Source organism: Spinacia oleracea, chromosome 4, assembly GCF_020520425.1.
Source record: "Spinacia oleracea cultivar Varoflay chromosome 4, BTI_SOV_V1, whole genome shotgun sequence".
Classification (NCBI taxonomy): Eukaryota; Viridiplantae; Streptophyta; class Magnoliopsida; order Caryophyllales; family Amaranthaceae; genus Spinacia; species Spinacia oleracea.
Genome location: NC_079490.1, coordinates 106,098,726 through 106,117,755, shown reverse-complemented (window position 1 = coordinate 106,117,755; position 19,030 = coordinate 106,098,726). Strand labels below are relative to the sequence as shown.

Genomic DNA, 19,030 nt, shown 5'->3' with positions numbered 1-19,030 from the left:
AGTTATTTGCGCCTGGCTTGGTACCGCTTCTATCATAGATCCAACACATGCCCCGGTCGAGGTAGTGTCTTCAACAGACGAATTTCGCTCAAGAGGCCAACCCGCAAGTGCAAGCCAAGGGGGCATGCAGGCGAGAGGGACCTAATGAGCGAGCGATTGGGTTCGGGATAGGTGTACTACCTGCATAAGTACCGAGTGGGCAACATGCGCGGCGTATGCACCCCCCTATTGGCGAAAAAAGGTATCCTTAGTCCCAACTCCCGAGGGAGCCGAGATTCGTTATGTTGTTCTGCCCATTCACATTAATATGCTGATTTTCAGGTCGTCCCAACTTGATGGGGAAATAAACGCGGGGTTGGATCGTTTCACCCTTCGGCTATTTTGATTACCTACAAGCACGAGTATTTCCTTCACTATCCCCAGTGGAGTCGGCACTGTGAGGGGGTCGAAAAAGCACGAGGCTAATGCATGACCTCATCCCTCGTGGGTGTGACGATTCTTTTTATTCAATCAAGTGTAATTGGATTTCCTGTGAGTATACACCCAATTGACTAGTAATATAGGATTCGCCATTCAGTTTTTAACAACAATGAGAAAAACTGACAAAACCCGGTTATCGTGACATAAAGGGAATGCAATTATGTTTGACCACGACGGCCGTAGGTTCCCTTATGATCCCTGGTGTGGGGATCTCTCAACATACACCCACAAGGTAGAGATTGAGGGTTCGGGGGACTGTAACTACCGAGAGGAGTACTTCGCTCGTCGATAACTCCAGAGGCAGGATATCCTTACTAGCTCAGCATAAATAATTGAAGGGACATGCGTTAACTATTAAACTAATCTGAGTTGATTTTAGCAATATGCAACATATAATAATAGATCGATCGCGATTATCTGATTTAAATAGCATTAAGGGACCTAGCATGATAATCCAATTTCCCAAAAATATTATATTTGTTAGGCGTGGTAGAACAATCAGATTTAGTTAGTTTAACAGTTCATAAAAAGGGCGAGGAAAGCAATTAAATCATCGAAAAGGGACACATTACGACGCACCCTTGAGAGGTGCGTCACGGTTCTCAGAAAACTAACCACTTTGACTTTGCTATTTCTCCATTTTATTTAACGAATCTCAAATTATGGGACAGGATACGTTCTGTTCGATTTATGGATCGATTGCGACAGAACGCGTGAACAATTTCGCAGCGTGAGGTTTAGGCTAAGGGTTAGAGTCAATACTCACAATATAATTGTGTGTTGTGTGTTTCACGTCGAACTTAGGGGTCTATTTATATGAAAGAGTTTGTGAAAAGATAGAATTGCAGAACTCTAATCCTCGAGGAATTAGGAAAAAACACGTCCCGAGTATTTTCAGCGCCCATGGCTGGGCGTCAAAGATTTCGGCGCCCAGCTCTGGGCGTTGGAAATAGGATCCAGGCAATTTCAGCGCCCAGGGCTGGGCGTTGAAATTGCTGTTTGGGCCGTTTCTTTGTCAGATTCGGATTCTTAGAATCCGGAGTGTATGAGACTTAATCGAGTCTTTTAGTGCGTATCAATTTCATGACGGAATGCGTCTGGGCCCGTTACGAACTCTAGGCTCGTTAGGATTTTAATTAATACGTAACTCTTATTTCCGAATCATATTAAGAATAGGATTCTCGCAGTTTTCTATCTCATTTAGGATTTATGTTGGAGTGCAACACCTAATTCTGACAGGTTTCTATCTTTTATGACTTGCCACTTTTTGAAGCTACCCTTTACGGCAGTTACTATTTTTAGCAGGTTTCCATAAATAGCAGTTTTCTATAAATATCAGGTTTCGGGTGAAATAAAAAGGGGAATTGAGATTCGTTTATTTTAAGGAGATGCGTTGTCAAGTGGAGATTTATGCTTTCATCATCGAACCTTTCCCTTTCGGGAATGGGGACAAAAGTAGGTGTCTACAGAAGGAATTCTAGAACCATTTGACTTAGAGGATTATGGTAAATGCGAATCATGTTTACTTGGCAAAATGACAAAGCAACCTTTTTCTAAGGTTGGAGAAAGAGCAACTGAACTATTGGGTTTAATCCATACAGATGTATGTGGACCAATGAGTACAAATGCTAGAGGTGGTTTCAGCTACTTTATCACTTTCACTGATGACTTCACTAGATATGGTTATGTCTACCTAATGAAGCATAAGTCTGAATCCTTTGTCAAATTCAAGGAATTTCAGAGTGCAGTAGAGAATAAATTAGGCAAGAAGATTAAGGCACGGCGGTCTGATAGAGGCGGTGAATATCTGAGCTATGAATTTGATGACCATCTGAAAGAATGTGGAATTCTATCAGAATTGACTCCTCCTGGAACACCACAATGGAACGGTGTGTCGGAACGGAGGAACAGAACCTTGCTAGACATGGTCAGGTCAATGATGGGTCAGGCCAAACTTCCATTAGAATTTTGGGGACATGCACTAAATACAGCTGCACTCACTATAAATAGAGCTCCGTCTAAAGCTGTTGAAAAGACTCCATATGCGTTATGGTTTGGAAAGCTTCCAAATGTGTCTTTTCTTAAGATTTGGGGATGTGAAGTATACGTCAAACGATTAATTTCAGACAAACTTCATCCAAAATCTGACAAATGTATCCTTGTGGGCTATCCAAAGGAAACAAAGGGGTATTATTTCTACAATACATCTGAGAACAAGGTGTTTGTTGCTCGAGATGGTATCTTTTTGGAAAAGGATCACATTTCCAAAATGACAAGTGGGAGAAAAGTAGACCTCGAAGAAATTCGAGTCGAACAAAAAACTCTAGAGATTGCTCAAGATGACATTCAGGATGAAACTCAGAGATCTTTAGAAGTATCTGGTGAGAATCATGGACAATCTAGAAATGTAACCCCGCGTAGATCGCAGAGATATAGATCTCAACCGGAAAGGTACATAGGTATTTTGACGAACTAGAGCTATGCCGTTCTATTGCTTGAAAGTGATGAACCTGCGACTTACAAACAAGCTATGACGAGCCCTAGCTCCAAGCAATGGCAAGAAGCCATGCAATCTGAATTAGACTCCATGTCAGAAAACCAAGTGTGGGATTTGGTCGATTTGCCAGATGGCTACCAAGCCATAGGAAGCAAATGGGTTTTCAAACTGAAAAAGGACAAGGATGGGAAACTTGAAGTTTTCAAAGCTAGATTGGTTGCAAAAGGTTACAGGCAAGTCCACGGTGTGGATTACGATGAAACCTTTTCACCAGTTGCAATGCTAAAGTCTATTCGGATAATGTTAGCAATCGCCGCATATTACGATTACGAAATATGGCAGATGGATGTCAAAACCGCTTTCTTAAACGACATTTTAACAAAAACTTTGTTTATGACACAACCTGAGGGTTTTGAGGATCCAAAGAATGCTAAAAAGGTATGCAAGCTAAAGAAATCAATCTACGGATTGAAGCAGGCATGAAGGAGCTGGAATATACGTTTTGATGAAGCAGTCAGTGACTTTGGTTTCATCAAGAACGCAGACGAATCTTGTGTATACAAGAAGGTCAGTGGGAGCAAAATTGCTTTTCTAGTATTATATGTCGACGACATATTACTTATCGGAAATGAAATTCCTATGTTGAACTCTGTCAAGATTTGGCTTGGGAAATGTTTTCCGATGAAGGATCTAGGAGAAGCACAGTACATACTGGGCATCAAGATTTACAGAGATTGATCTAAAAAGATGGTTGGACTTAGTCAAAGCACTTATATCAATAAGGTTCTTGAAAGGTTCAAGATGGCAGACTACCTACCTATGTCTCATGGAATGACTCTAAGCAAGACTCAGTGCCCAAAAACACTTGATGAGCGTAGACGAATGAGTGGGATTCCATATGCATCATTGATTGGTATGATATGTACACGCCCGGATGTTGCATACGCACTCAATGCTACGAGCAGATACCAGTCAGACCCAGGAGAGGCACATTGGACTGCTACCAAGAATATTCTGAAGTACCTGAAAAGGCACAAAGATGACTTCCTGGTCTATGGTGGAGATGATGAATTAATTGTTAAAGGCTATACGGACGCAAGTTTCCAAACCGACAAGGATGATTTCAGATCACAGGCTGGGTTTGTCTTCTGCCTCAACGGAAGTGCAGTAAGATGGAAAAGTGCTAAGCAAAGCACCATTGCAGATTCTACAACTGAAGCGGAGTACATTGCTGCACATAAAGCAGCAAAGGAAGCTATATGGCTAAGGAAGTTCATAGGTGAACTTGGTGTAGTCCCCTCCATTAAAGGACCAATAGCCCTATATTGTGATAATAACGGAGCTATTGCACAGGCAAAGGAGCCTAGACACCACCAAAGAGTCAATCATGTACTTCGTAGATTTCACCTTCTACGAGAGTTCGTTGAAAGAAAAGAAGTCGAGATAAGCAAGATTGGAACTGATGACAACATCTCAGATCCATTGACTAAACCTCTGCCGCAGGCGAAGCACAACTCGTACACTGCAGCTATGGGAATCAAGCATAATGGAGAATGGCTTTGATATCCTTGTTTAATGTTTTAAAGTTTTAGAGTTTAATACTTTGTAAAATATTATTGGTTAATCATTCACAATAAATGAATAGAATTCATTTTTCCATTTAATTTGTGGTTTATTAAATTATGAGTCCCTTCAATTTGACGAAATATTCAAGATAGACTGTCAGGACCAGTCCTGTGACTAAGAAATGTCTATCAAGTGAACTTGAATGTCAAAAGTTGAAAATGGTCCCTGGTCGGAGTTTTCTATAAAGATGGACGCATAGAAAACGTTAGACGACTAGAATGCAAGATGACTAGTAGTTCTGTTTCTTGAACTATGTGGACATGGCAATGTCGTAATCATTTGCGTAGATACTTACTTTGGGAAGACTAGTATCGGACAGACCTATGAAACTTTACTATAAGAGATGAAAATCTGTCATAATTAAATTTCATTAAAATTATTAGACACTAATCCTCAATACCTGAGTGATTTGAGATTACTTGTTTGAGAACTGCTTACTTTGACGTTGTCAACCGTCGCACCGTAAAAGGAGGCTATAAAGGCAACGCTCAGGTAATCACCTATCAAACGAAGTCTAATCTCAAGATCACAAGATTAGAATTGTCCTTCCATAAATCGGGATGAGATGCTGAAAGTTGTACAAGGCCACTCGGAGAGCTAGAAACTGTAAAATGCATGGCCGTGCTCAGATGAATCATAGGCTATGATTATCTGTTTATTTGATCAGTTGAACTCTGAAACCGAGAAACACCTCTGGACGTAATAAGGATGACAACTCTTACCTTATGTTCAAGAGCAAGCATCTAGCGACAAAGGAATTAGGAAATGCACACTTGTCCCTAAGGACAAGTGGGAGACTAAAGGAAATAATTCCCTTGGTCCAAGTATGTATTTAATGATAAGTCTAATAAATGCGGTTCAGTAATAATTAACAAGTTAATAAATTCTGTGATATCAAGTGAGCTGAATGCCTAGCTAGAGGCCGCTTCAGTTCAAGTGGAATTAATGATATTAATCAACAGCTTACTCTTGACTGAACCCGTAGGGTCACACAAATAGTACGTAAACGGATCAAGTATTTAATGGCATTAAATACTCCATCTATGGATATTCGGAATCGACGGATCTTGGTTTCAGTGGGAGCTGAGATCGTCAAAGGCAAGAAATGAATACTCCGGAAACGATGATATTGACCGGAAACGGAAATAAGGATCGTATAGGAAATATAAATATTATCCAAGACGTAGATGTTGCCGGAAACAGAAACATGGTACGTATCGGAAAATATTATCGGAAATGGAAATATTAATGGAATCAGAAATACTGCCGGAAACGGAAATATTGTCAGAATCGGAAATATTATCGGAATCGGAAAATAATTCCGGAAACGGAAATAATAAATATTTGTTCGAAACGGAAATTAATTCCGGGATCGGAAATGTTAAATATTGTTCGTATCGGAAATGAATTCCGGAATCGGGAATTTAATCGGAAAGTGTATCGTACGAATTAGCATCGGACGAGGCTTGCTAGACGAAGGCCCAGCACGAAGCCAGGCCGACGCCCAGCAAGCCTCACGCATCCAACAAACACGCCAAGGCTTCGACCAGGCCCAACGCAAGGCCAAGGCCCAGCCAAGGCTTGGCGCGTGCGACAGGCTCAGCGATGGGCTGCGACAGTGGGCCTTAGAGATGTGCGCTGTGCGTGGGCCGCAAGGCTTGCGCATGGGCGTGCGGTGCTCGGGCACTACGTGCGTGCGTGCTATACGAATCCTAAAGCTATCGGAATTCGTGCATTGATTAAATCCTAATCCTAAAAGATTAAAATAATTACTTAGAGTTCTAAAAGGATTCTAATTAATTAATTAATATTTTAACAGGATTCGAAATCCTTTCCAAGGTTCTATAAATATATGCCTAGGGTCATAAATTTATATACGAGTTTTTCAACAAGTATTCATACAATAAAACAGTGATTTTTGAGCAGAAAATCAGTCACATTCTTGCCCATAATTGCCGAAAATTATAGTACCTTAAGGGCGATTCTAGTTGGTCAATCTTAAGGCGGATCCGGACGTGCTGTGGACTATCTACGAAGGGATGACACTTGGAGTCCTAAAGACTTGTTCTTGTTCGGTTCGGGCGCAGCTAGGGAGGGCACGCTACAAAGTGTATGCACCTAAATTATGCTAAATGATTATGTGTAAATAATATGTTTCCAGGCATTAAGGTTTTCCGCATGATTTATGTTTTGTCATATGTATCATAACCTAACACATGTCACATGGCACATATCTAAGCAAGAATCAGTGTCCCAAAACATTTGATGAGCGTAGAAAGATGAGTGGAATATCATACGCTTAGGCTATTGGTCCATCATGTATGCTATGATTTGTACAAGGCCGGAAGTTTTGTTCGCACTCAATACAACGAGAAGGTACCAGTCAGAACCAGGTGAGGCGCATTGGACTGCTGCCAAGAACATCCTAAAGTACCTGAAAAGGACTAAGGATCAGTTTCTGGTTTATGGTGGTACAGATGAGTTGATTGTTAAGGGCTATACGGACGCAATCTTTCAAACCGACAGAGATGATTTCAGATCACAGTCTGGGTTTGTGTTCTGCCTCAACCGCGGAGCAGTAAGCTGGAAAAGTGCTAAGCATAGCACAATTGCGGATTCTACAACTGAAGCCGAGTACATTGCTGCCTTAGAAGCAGCAAAGGAAGCTGTTTGGATTCGGAAGATCATCGGATAACTTGGGGTTGTCCCCTCCATTAAAGGACCAGTGGCTTTGTATTGTGACAATAGCGGAGCCATTGCCCAGGCAAAGGAGCCTAGGAGCCACCAGAAGTCAAAGCACGTACTGCGGCGATTTCATATACTTCGAGAAATCGTTGAAAGAAAAGAAATCGAGATTTGCAAGGTTGGAATTGACGACAACGTCGCGGATCCATTGACTAAACTGTTGCCACAAGTGAAACACAACCCACATGTAGCAACCATGGGAATTAAGCATGTTGGAGAATGGCTTTGATTTTCTAAGTATTGTTTTAGAACATCTGTTAGATCTATGTTTAAAACAATTGGTTTAACCATTTTATATTTATGAAATTTATTATTTCATATTCATTTAATTTTGGTTTAGTGTTAAATGATAAGTCCATGTGATTCAAATCATTCAAATGGGATGTCAAGATGGATTCTTCGACAAAGAAACACCCATAAGTGAACTTGAATAGTAAAGTCACAAAGGATCCCTAATCCAGGTCATTAAAAGGTGGACGACCAATGACTAATGAAGATTAGATTGCAAGTAGATTACTTAGTTATGTTTCTTGAACTAAAGTGACTGGATGTCAGAATGTTTTGCATAGATACTTATTGGATCTTGTATCGGATTGACCATGAGAAGACTTTAAGAGATTAAAGTCATGTCATAGGTAGTTCTCATTAATGGTGATTAGAAACCGTTCCTCAGAACATGAGCGAGTATGTCTGCTCGTTTGAGAATTAGTTCGCTTTGATGCTAGCTAAACGTCGCACCGTAAAAGGAGGCTATAAAAGCAGTTATTGGGCGTACTATGAATCAAAGTGAGTGTTCAAAGATTGCAAGAAAGGATTGTCCTCCTATCTCTGATAGGATATGGTGTTGTTGTGTAACAAGGCCTCTCGGAGAGTTAGATATTGTAAAATGCATGGCCGTGCTCAGAATGGTTAAGGCTTAACCTTATGCAAAAGTTTAACAGTTGAACTCTGTAATCCGAGAAACACTTATGGGCCTAACAAGGATGGCTTGGATCTTACCTTATGTTCAGTAAGTAACAATAAGTGACAAGGGAATGTGAATGCACACTTGTCCGAATGACAAATGGCAGACTGAAGGAAATATGTCCTTCACCCAAGGTGCATTAAGTCTAATACCAAGGTTCAGATTAATTACGAACAATTAATTCAGTGAGATCAAGTGATCGGAACAGCTAACTGTAGCAACGCTTCCGATCAGTGAGTTCTAATGAATATTAAACTCACAACTTACTCTTGACTGAACCTACAAGGTCACAGCAATGACATGTAACAGATCACCGGATTAAATGAATCGGAAATTCATTTAATAGCTTTTCGGGAATTAGTTGGAAAACGTATTATACGATACGACCTTGCATCGGAATTGTATATCGTATCGCGAATATTCGTAAGCTAGGCGAAACGAATAAATTGTATCGTACGACGGTGATTCGTCGTATACGAAACGATAAATAATATCCGGAACGATATTAAGTCGCGACTACGAGGAGTAGCCCACGTGCCAAGTGCGCGAAGCACTCAAGGCCCATGGGTGCTCGGCACGCAAGCAAGGCTACAACACGGCAGCGCTGGCCCATGGCCGAGCGAGCTGCGCGTGTGTGCGCGCGGGCCAAGGCAACGACACAGCAGCAGCAGCGCGGCCCACGGCCCAGCACGCTGTGTGTGCTCGTGTACGTTTGCGCGGGCTTGCTGGCCGGTCTTGCCCTTGTGGCTTGGCCGGTTAGTAAGGTTATGTTAATAACCTTCTAACCCTTTTTCCAACACACAATTCGGTCATACTCAAAAACCCTAGAGACACAGAGAACCCTAATTCTCTCTTTGCCTCCAAAGTGAGTTCTTCCCAAAAGCAAACTATCTTGATTGGTTGTCTAAGCTACGATAATCAAGACGGATCTGATCGTGTCGGTGAACCAAGTAGAGGAACGACAAGTGGAGTTCTAAGTTCATGTTCGTTGATAGATTTGTGGAAAACACGTTTCAAACGTAAGTATGCTTAATCTGTGCTTTATACATGCTTCATGGCTTTGGGGATTGTTTCCGCACATGTTATTATGTTTAACTGTATTCCCAACACAGGTAGCTGGAGCAATGCTTCCGATCAGTGAGTTCTAATCTATATTAGGCTCACAGCTTACTCTTGACTGAACCTATAAGGTCACACCAATGGCATGTAACAGATCACCGAATTAGATGAATTGAAAATTCATTTAATAGCTTTTCGGGAATTAGTTTGGAAAAAGATAATATACGATATGACGTTAGATCAGAATCGTATATCGTATCGCGAATATTCGTAAGCTAGGCGAAACGAATAATCGTATCGTACGACGGTGATTCGTCAAGTACGATACGATAAATAATAGCTGTAAGGCGTTGGTCGCGAGTACGAGCTGCAACAAAAGCTGTCGTCCCATCGAGCCAAGCGCGCAAGGCCCAACGAGCCAGCAGCTCGCGTGCATCAAGCAGCCAACCCGCAAGGCTCGGCGTGTGCGAGCAGGGATTGCAACAATGCAACGAGCAAAGCAGCGAAGCCCACGGCTGCGATGCCCGCATGCGCTGTGGGATTCGGGTGTGCATGTGTTGTGGCCGGTTGAGGCCTTGTGCCTTGGCCGGTCACATTATAACCTAAGGGTTATAACACACGAACACAATTAAAGTTTTTCCCACCTTAACCTAATTGTAAATTACGTAAGTTCTGTTTTTCCTCCGTTCATAACTGTTCTTCCCAAAAGCTAAATACTCTTGAGTATTGTCTAAGCTACGAATATCAAGACGGATCTGAACGTGTCGGTGAACCAAATAGAGGAATGACGATTGAAGTTCTTTGTTTGTGTTCGCGAATCGATAAACTAGGGAAAACACGCTTCGAATGTAAGTTTTCTTAATCTGTGCTTTATACTTCCTCCGTCTTTTAATACTCGCAACGTTTGGACTTTTGTCACTATTCATATAATCTACTTTGACTATTTGTAGTGTTTTCTGTATAAGATAAAACATAGTCATGTGGGATCTTGTTAGATTCGTCTCAATGTGTATTTTCAAAATATCAACTTTTTATAATTTTTGCATAAAGATAATTTAAGATATAAATGATCAAAGTTGTGCATCGGCATGCGTGAAACTAACAAACGTTGCGAGTATTAAAAGACGGAGGAAGTACATGTTTCCTTGCTTTGGGGATTGTTCCGCACATGTTAATATGTATTTAACTGTATTCCCTACAGTGGTATCATGAGCCTTATGTATTAAAGTACTTTTTAGCATGATTTATATGTTTTTATATGCTATCGAAATTTTTCGGATTTTTTATTGAATTTATGAAATATTTGGATTATTGGTCGAAACGCGTAATATGTTCTAAATTCAAAAAGTGTCAAAATTTCGATTTTTTGACCCTAATCTGATTGAAAATGATTTTCTAAGATCAACGCATGAGAACACAATCGCAAAAACAGGCCTCGAAGTATGAGTTTTTGGGCGTTTTTGTAATTAACGAATTAAATTAACAATTTCGGATAGTATTTCAATTAATTGTACGACCTAAACTACTCGGAATTGATTGAAATTTTGCCCTACTATTCTTGGGTATATTTTAAAATATGGTAAAATTTTCGGCCATAAATGTTAAGTATAAACCCTAATTTTATTTTCCCTAAATTTGTAATTTTTAGATCGCAAATTGATTTTTTAAATAATTTAGATCTAGAAATTTGGTTAATTGGGAAAGGGAATATAATTTCATATAGAGTGGCAGTTTTTAAAAATTATTGGATTAAAATTTTGATTAGATTCGTTAATTTTAATCGTCACTTAAACCAAATTGGTAAAAATCTGAAATTTAAATGTTTAGAATGATTTAAAATTTGGATTCGATTATAAAAATGTTCAAATTTTTGTTGATTTTTTTGTTCGTTAAATTTGAATATTGTTACCCAAAATTTAATAAATTTTGCAAAATTGGATTGTTGTAAAAATTAATTAAATCGCACTTTGTTATTTTTCGAAAATATAAACGATTAATTTTGTTAATTTCCAGAAAAATAATTAATGCAAATATGGTTTCGTGAAATTTAATTTTTTTTAATTAGTTGGCTCGTAAGGCACGAGACGAGGGGTGTGCGGTGCGTGTGGCTCGTCGTAGCACATGCGCGTTGCCTCCCCGCAGCATGGCGCAGCGACGCGGGCAGCCAGCGATCGAGCTAGCGTGCCAGCGCGCGCTGGCCAGCAACGAGGAAGGCAGTGCTGCTGCCTTGGCTTGCGAGCAGCGACGAGCACAACAACATGCCAACAACAACGATGGGCTGCGGTGTGTGCGATGGGCCTTGGGAGGGAGGGGCTTTGCTCCTCGTGGCCTCGTACGGCCACAACGTACTTGGCGATATTGGGCTGGGCGCAAGCCTAGCCCGTATTGCACAAAAATTGGTATTTTGTTCATTTGGGCTTTAAATTTTATATTTGCATGAAATGGCTAACGGTGGATAATTATTTAATTATTTTATTTAACTTGGGTCGGGCCGTGAGTTTAATTAAACATTTAATATTAAATTATCCGAAATAAAATATTGGTTTGAGTGGGAGCCGCTTAATGAAATTAAAATGAAATAATTATTTTAATTATTTTCGTAGGGCACTATTATTTTAATTAAATTAAATTTTGATTAGAATAAATTCTAAGGATTAATAGTTCGGAATTGATTAATCTTTTAGGAAGCGTTTTATGTGAACGTGATTTTTAAATAAATCACGTAAATACTTGCATATTTAATTGGGCCATTCGTTTTGTGATACGAATGTATTGGATGAATATATGTATATTTTATGTAATGCAGGTACTCAAGTGACTAGTATGGCAAATCTAGGATAGTTAAATACGGTCCGCGAACCGTTTTATCTTTGAATGTAAAGTTTTAAATATGGTCTGCGTACCATAGAAATTTTTGTAACACCCCTAATTTCCATACATGTTTAGGACTATAGAGGAAGCATAAAACAATAAATTAAGGGTATTACCGCCACATTTAGGCTACAACCCAAATGTAAGGCTATATTATCCATCCACCATTCAGCCATGATAAATAACCAACATTGTCGTAAATAAATAACTTAAACCAACTACCCAAAATGTCATTACAAAAATAATTAAATAAAACTCAAATTGATTGTTGTTAGGTGATCTACGTTATTAATAACTTGCGAATAGTTGTTGTGAAACGGTCGCTCATGACGTGCCATGCATACCTGTAAATTGGAAAAACATATACAGAAAAGAAACCACAAATCAGTGAAAATTGAGTAAGTACTACATTTTCGAAAACCTTTTTCTTACTTTGGAAAACATTTTATCTTAAAACATTTCATGCACAGATAGCACGTAACAAGCACACGCACCTTGTCCATAATTAACAGTTAATTAATTACTTAGAGGTAAGAGAACAAGATAATTCTACCATAATTGTAGTTCGAGACTACCACCCTAATGGGTGTAACCACCAAAATAGGTCTTAGTCCTTAAGTGTGCACACCCCCCAGTGAGTGTTTTTAACTCAAAGGAGTAAAATAAGCCTAGGTCGTGCTAGTTAGCTCCGACAAAAATATTAAGACACGTTGTGTCGTACCACCAATATGTTCATCACCTTAGGGGATCCTGCCTAAGATGTCTTACCAACCAAGAATATTTCTTTTTACATGATTACATTTGAAACGTGATCCAAACCATACAAGAAGGTAACTGACAACCATGTAATTTTAGCACGTAGTCCACATATATTTAGAGTTGTCTACTTGATTTAATTCACTGCACGAATCGCTTAAAAAATTTGGCGACTCACCATATAATCACCAAACATTTAAATAATGTAGAACTTTCAGTTATTCAATTCCAACAAATTCCTATCATTAAGATCCATACGTGTGGTAAACGCATCTTCCAAACCCACGTACATACAATGAGCTCCAATTAATTAACAAGAGATCAATGACTTCCTTATAAATCAGGTGACATGCAAGCACATACTGAAGACTCAAATACTCGTAGGTATTCATTACTAAAATATAATGCATACAAGTACGGTCGTTTCCCAATCTTACACAAATATGTTTCAAATTAATACCCATACAATATCATGTAATCCACATATTAAAACAGAGTTTTCACAGGGTTTAACCAAGCGGTGAACATAGTAACTTACCTTATTAAGCCTAGTCTCACAAACCGCACACAAGTACTAGTAAACCTTCCTTCAGCCTTCTACGTACTCTAAAAAATGTATAAGATAAACTAATATTAGTGATGTTGGTAATATCATGTTCTTAGTGTATACTCTTATAGGACATGGCCATCTTATTCTCTTCCTATGCGTATGATATATATGAATTAGTGCCCAAAATAAGATTACATAACTCTTTGTAGAAAGTGATGATTTTGGGAAAAATATACATTAATACGGAGGGAAATTAGAGGCCATTAATTAGTAGAAAATAGCATACTTTTATAAAGTAGAATAATTAGCCAAGTGATATTCTAAAAACCATAAGACAAAATAAAGAACATGAGAAAAAATACAAATTGTCCAAAACCATGGCTACGATATAAAACAGAGTATTGTTCGAAGTTGAGCGTGAGAGAGTGTCAGTTTTTAACGACTCATTTTACCTTCGTTAGTTGGCAGTTTCGGGAACCGAAAGGTCGTAGTTGTAGAGGGTTGTGATTGCTGTAAGGGGTTTGTCTTCACAGTGGTGATCGAGGTTGTTTGATGGTGTTTCGGTGAAGTCGAAAGTAGATGGGAACCAACCTCGGCGATTGCCTTTCTATTTTCTCTAGTTTTTCACGAGTGTTTGAGGGATTGCAAAAACTTGAGGTATGAGGTATATGTCTATATTTATAGGGAAGGCATACAACAGGGTTATCAATTTGAGTAGTTAGATATTCTACGGAGATAAAGATGAGATTTCACGGTTAAGCTCTAGAATGATAGTCTTAGATAAATTATTTAGAGTTGGTTTGTTGAGAGTTTATCCTCCCTTGAATTTAGCTTGATACGAAAATAAGTTGCAAATGATAAGGATGCTTCAAAATCATATTTAATTCTATTTTTATTTTTATTATTTTTTTTTTAAAAAAAAGAAATAAACACGTGAGGTTTGTCAAGGAGTAAGTTGTGATACGGTGAGGATTATCCAAATTGTGATAGGACTTTATTTTTTTTGTAAAGGAGATGTGAGACCATAGACTACGGAGTTGACCTCTTTTTTATAAAAAAAAAACTAATATTATTTATATAAGGTTATAAATGTTAGTAAAACATGGGGTATTACAATTTTGATGTAATTTTTCAATTATTTCTAGTATTTCTAGTTTAGAACTTTAAGTTAGCATATTGAATGAAGTTCAAGACGATGCCAAGCTAACAAGGTGAAGAAGAATGGATGCTTCAAGACAAAGTTTTGGGCCATACTAGTTAGCATATATTGTGAATGAATGTATATTATGCATGAATGTTGTTTGTATGCTTGATTAGAATTAGTTCACTAAATAATCGAACCAACATAGAAACAACTAGGTCCAAAGTAATATTGAGGTTTAAAATTGCCTTCCAAATGAAGCACTTACAAAAATCTAAGGATCTAACGTAGTAGGTTTCAGCCAAAGCGATATGCTATTTTAGTTGACTTAGATGGTAAGGTATCCCAAAGGAACATGTTGATTGTGGTTTTAACTCAAACAACAATGGCATATGTTGTGGCAATGGGATAAATTTATTAACCAAGAGTAATTTGGAGATTACTACCAATAGGTTTTGCTTACCTAGAATCTCAAAAGACTTAAGACATGTCAAAGCTGCTTAAGGATTTATGACTTTTAGGGTCTTGGAAACGTTTCATTCATTTTGGACCATGTTTTGCATTTGCATGAATGAAATGTTTAATAGCTTTAATGATTGCATGTTAGAATTTATTTAAAAGTTATTAAGGATTATGAATGGTTATTTATTGCAAATTCTTTTCAAATGTAGTAATTAAATGGCCGCAAACAATAACAACTCGTTCAACCTACGTTCAATTCTCGACAAAGAGAAGTTGAACGGCAACAATTTCCTTGACTGGCAAAGGAAGTTGCAAATAGTTCTAATGCATGCGGAAAAAGAATATGTCCTTGAGGAAGAGTTACCAGAGGCCGCCGGGCCGGAGGTAACTCAAGCTGCCCTTAACCGTTTGATCCAGGACAACATGGATATCAAATGTGTGATGCTTGCATCCATGAATCCTGAACTTCAGAAAACGTTCATTAACTCGGAATCACTACAACGTAAACGAGCAAATGCAAGGGTTTATTGCAACGGTTAAAGCTAATGCAACAGGCAAGTGCAACGGTTAAAGCTATTGCAACGATCTAATGCAACGATTTAGATTATTGCAACAGGTAGTGCAACGGTTATATTTATCGGAACGGTCTTTTGCAACCGGTACCCGCACACCGTTGCAATAGCCCCTCAAATGCAACTATTGTTTTAGCTATTGCAACGGTATCACTACACCTGGAAAAGATATTTAAATTGACGAACAAATTGAGACTCATAGGAATTAAGAGTCCTCTTTCCAGAACCCTCTTTTCTGAATTCTTTCTCAGGCCCCAAACCCTCCCTTCCCCTTTTACCTAGTCCTCACTCCCATAGTTCAATTTCCAGCAGTCTCCACCACATCGCGTCCTCGTCTTCTGCTGTTCATTTTCTCTCATACAAGTTTGTTCCTTTTCTCTTCCCTCTTTAATTTGGTCGGTGTTAATTTTTAGTTTCCTAATATAATCTTCTATTCTCTCTCCTCAATCCATGTTCTCAAAGAATCACAGATTTACATGTCAATTGGTTTCATCGAGAGATTGAGACGGTATTCGTCGTATTTCTTATGATTTAAGTTTAATCGCAGGCATTGTAATTTCTTTTACCTTGCAGACGTAGATTGTAAGTTTATTTACTTTGCCATTAATTTGCAAAATCCATAATTTTTAGTTTCTTCATTTTTTGTCCTTATTCTTCTTCGCAGATCTGTTGTTTATCTTTAGTGATTTTGATTCAATATTTGGCATGATTGATTTCTTATTTTATTTGGGTAATTTATGGGTTCTTTTTATACTTTTGTTTTTACTTGATTAAAGAATCGGAAGGTAGCTCACGCTCTGTCTAACAATAGGTAATGCAATTTATTCTTTATTTTTTGTTGATGCTCATTCATCTCTATTCGAGTTTAATTCAGACTTGCGTATTTAGGGTTTATCTTTGAATTTGGGTAAATTGGTGGTTAAAGAGGATTTGAATAATTACACTTAATCGTGAAGTTTTGGTAAATTGATATTTGGTTCCTCCGATGAGAACAATTTTTCATCCGATTGAGTGATAACATGTAAATACACACGCATGACTACTCTTAAAGTAAAAACTAAGAAGTGTAATTTATTTGGATATTACTCCGTAATTGTTATTGCTTTTGAAAGTGCATGATTTCATGTTTGGAAATTAACTAGAGGGAACAATTAAATCATGTTATCTGTTAGTGGTGATAGTTTTGACCTCTGTTATGTCCTGGTTAGTGTGTCCCTAATATAGTACCTATCTTAATTTTTAGCTTGATTCAAGTCTTGCTTGTTAGCAACTGATTGCGCTTTATGCGATTGTGTTCAGCAAGTGATAGTGCTTGGGTATTTGATTAAGTTGCTTGCTTTGTTGGAGAATCAGATTAGTTTAAAGTGCGCGCAATAGCTGTGTTGGTATTCTGATCCTTAAGGACTAGCATAGGCCATCATTTGGAGTTTAAAGTGTCTATTTATCAAACTTACATTACAATCACATCTAAACCTTAAGCTAAAGTAATTAATGATAATTTTGTTTAATATTATTAGGATTAGCGTTTTAATTCCGTACATTATAATCTCATCCAATTTTTATGGCTAAGACAACATAACCATGTTTTCTTTCATATGAAATATAGGAAAAGGGCGTTGGTTCTTTACCTTGATTATTAATAAGAATGTTTTTCTCTTCGACTTAGTTGCATTGTTATATTACATGTAGTACTGCTATATGGATAATGGAACAATGAGCTAGCTTACCATGTACATAAATAATATTGTTGCTCTACTAGTCGTCGATTATCAATTCACGTGTAGTGTTAAATAAAACATTTTTTGTTGAAACCTGAGGATCATGAGAATCAAGTCCAATATGTCCTAGTTGTATAATAAACAAAAACTCAGTTTAATAAGTCCTATGTAATTGGTCTAGTTGTTTTTAGGCTCTGTTTGTGAGTCTGGGCAGTTTGTTCAGTTTTGTCATGAGGGTTGCCCCTTGGTCACTTCTGATTAGGTAAGAAGTGTTTACTTGTTGCAACTTGAAGCTAACTTGAAGCTACTATACTTTCACTATCTCATTCTTGTGGTTGTGTTTAATACCTGGTATTCACTATGATACATGAGTTGTTGAGTTGACTTCCCAAAACCTTGGAGGGTTCCCGCTCAAAATTAGTAGATTTAGTTGGTTAAGAAATTTATATAACTCTATATAACCTTGGAGGCTTCCGGAATGGTGTAACCGTACCTAACTTTTTGAAGTGAGAGTGGAGTACTTTTCATAGCATTTTTGAGAAATAATGGACTGTTATCAGGTCACTGCAAAGCTAGGAAAGTGGACTATTTATATTCTTAGTTGTATCTGGAGTTATAGTTGCTACTGGTTATGTATTGATGAAGGCAAGTGTGTTTTTACAAGGTTAAAGTTGATACTAATTGGTTCTTGTAAGTTAAAACACTTTTTGCTTGCTTCTTTTGACCTTTTGATAACAAAAATGCTTTTGGGGGCTGGAGGACCCTAGTAATAGGAGCAGATACAAACTAACACTACTCAGGGCCGGTGTAACCCCTGTGCAAGCTGGTCTACTGCACAGGGCCACCAATTGATAGGGGCCCCAAAAAAATCAACCTGTTTCTGATTCTTAGTATAACTTAAAATCGATCAGTTAATGGTGATGAAAAAACTCTCTCTCTTCCCAATATTTCTCGGTTTCCATGGCAATCAAACTAAACGCATTCGTATTGATTTATCAATTTCCAAAAAGCTTCAACTCTCTAAACCTAGCAATGTTTCTTGGCATAATACATGTAGTAGCAATCAAACAGGTGGGCTAGGTTTTAGAGATGTTGTTCTTTGGAACACTGCAAGCATGGGTAAATATGTGTGGGCTTTAGCTACCAAACAAGATAATGTTTGGGTTAGATGGGTGACTTCTGTGTATTTAAAGAATGGGGAATGGTGGGGATACCAGCCAGGCAATAGTGCAAGCTGGTATTGGAAGAAAATTTGTGAAGTGAAAGAAGTACTGAAGCAAGTCTATTCTGAGAATGAGTTTAGTAATATGCCTCACTACTCTATGAAACAGGTGTATGAGAAGTTAGCAGTTGATAAGACTAAGGTTCACTGGGACAAATTAGTGTGGAATAGGCTCAATACTCCTAAACATAGATTCATTGCTTGGCTTGCTATTCAGGCTAGACTGCAGACTACAGCTAAGCTTGCAAAAATAGCGATTAGTGCTTCTGCTACTTGCCTGATTTGTGGTCAGGGGGATGAGATTCATGATCACTTATTCTTCTGGTGTATTATAGTAACATGTGTCTGAAAGAAATGAAGAAGTGGT

General features: G+C 38.3%; 1 long non-coding RNA gene across 1 annotated transcript; it reads right to left on the bottom strand.

The window, feature by feature from the left end:
- Nucleotides 1–12,366: 12,366 nt before the first annotated feature.
- LOC130472403 (uncharacterized) lies at nucleotides 12,367–14,300 on the bottom strand. Its single transcript, XR_008932565.1, has 3 exons — nucleotides 14,001–14,300; nucleotides 13,537–13,604; nucleotides 12,367–12,586 (listed from the first exon to the last, which is right to left on the bottom strand). It is a non-coding gene; the product is annotated as an uncharacterized lncRNA (long non-coding RNA).
- Nucleotides 14,301–19,030: the final 4,730 nt, after the last annotated feature.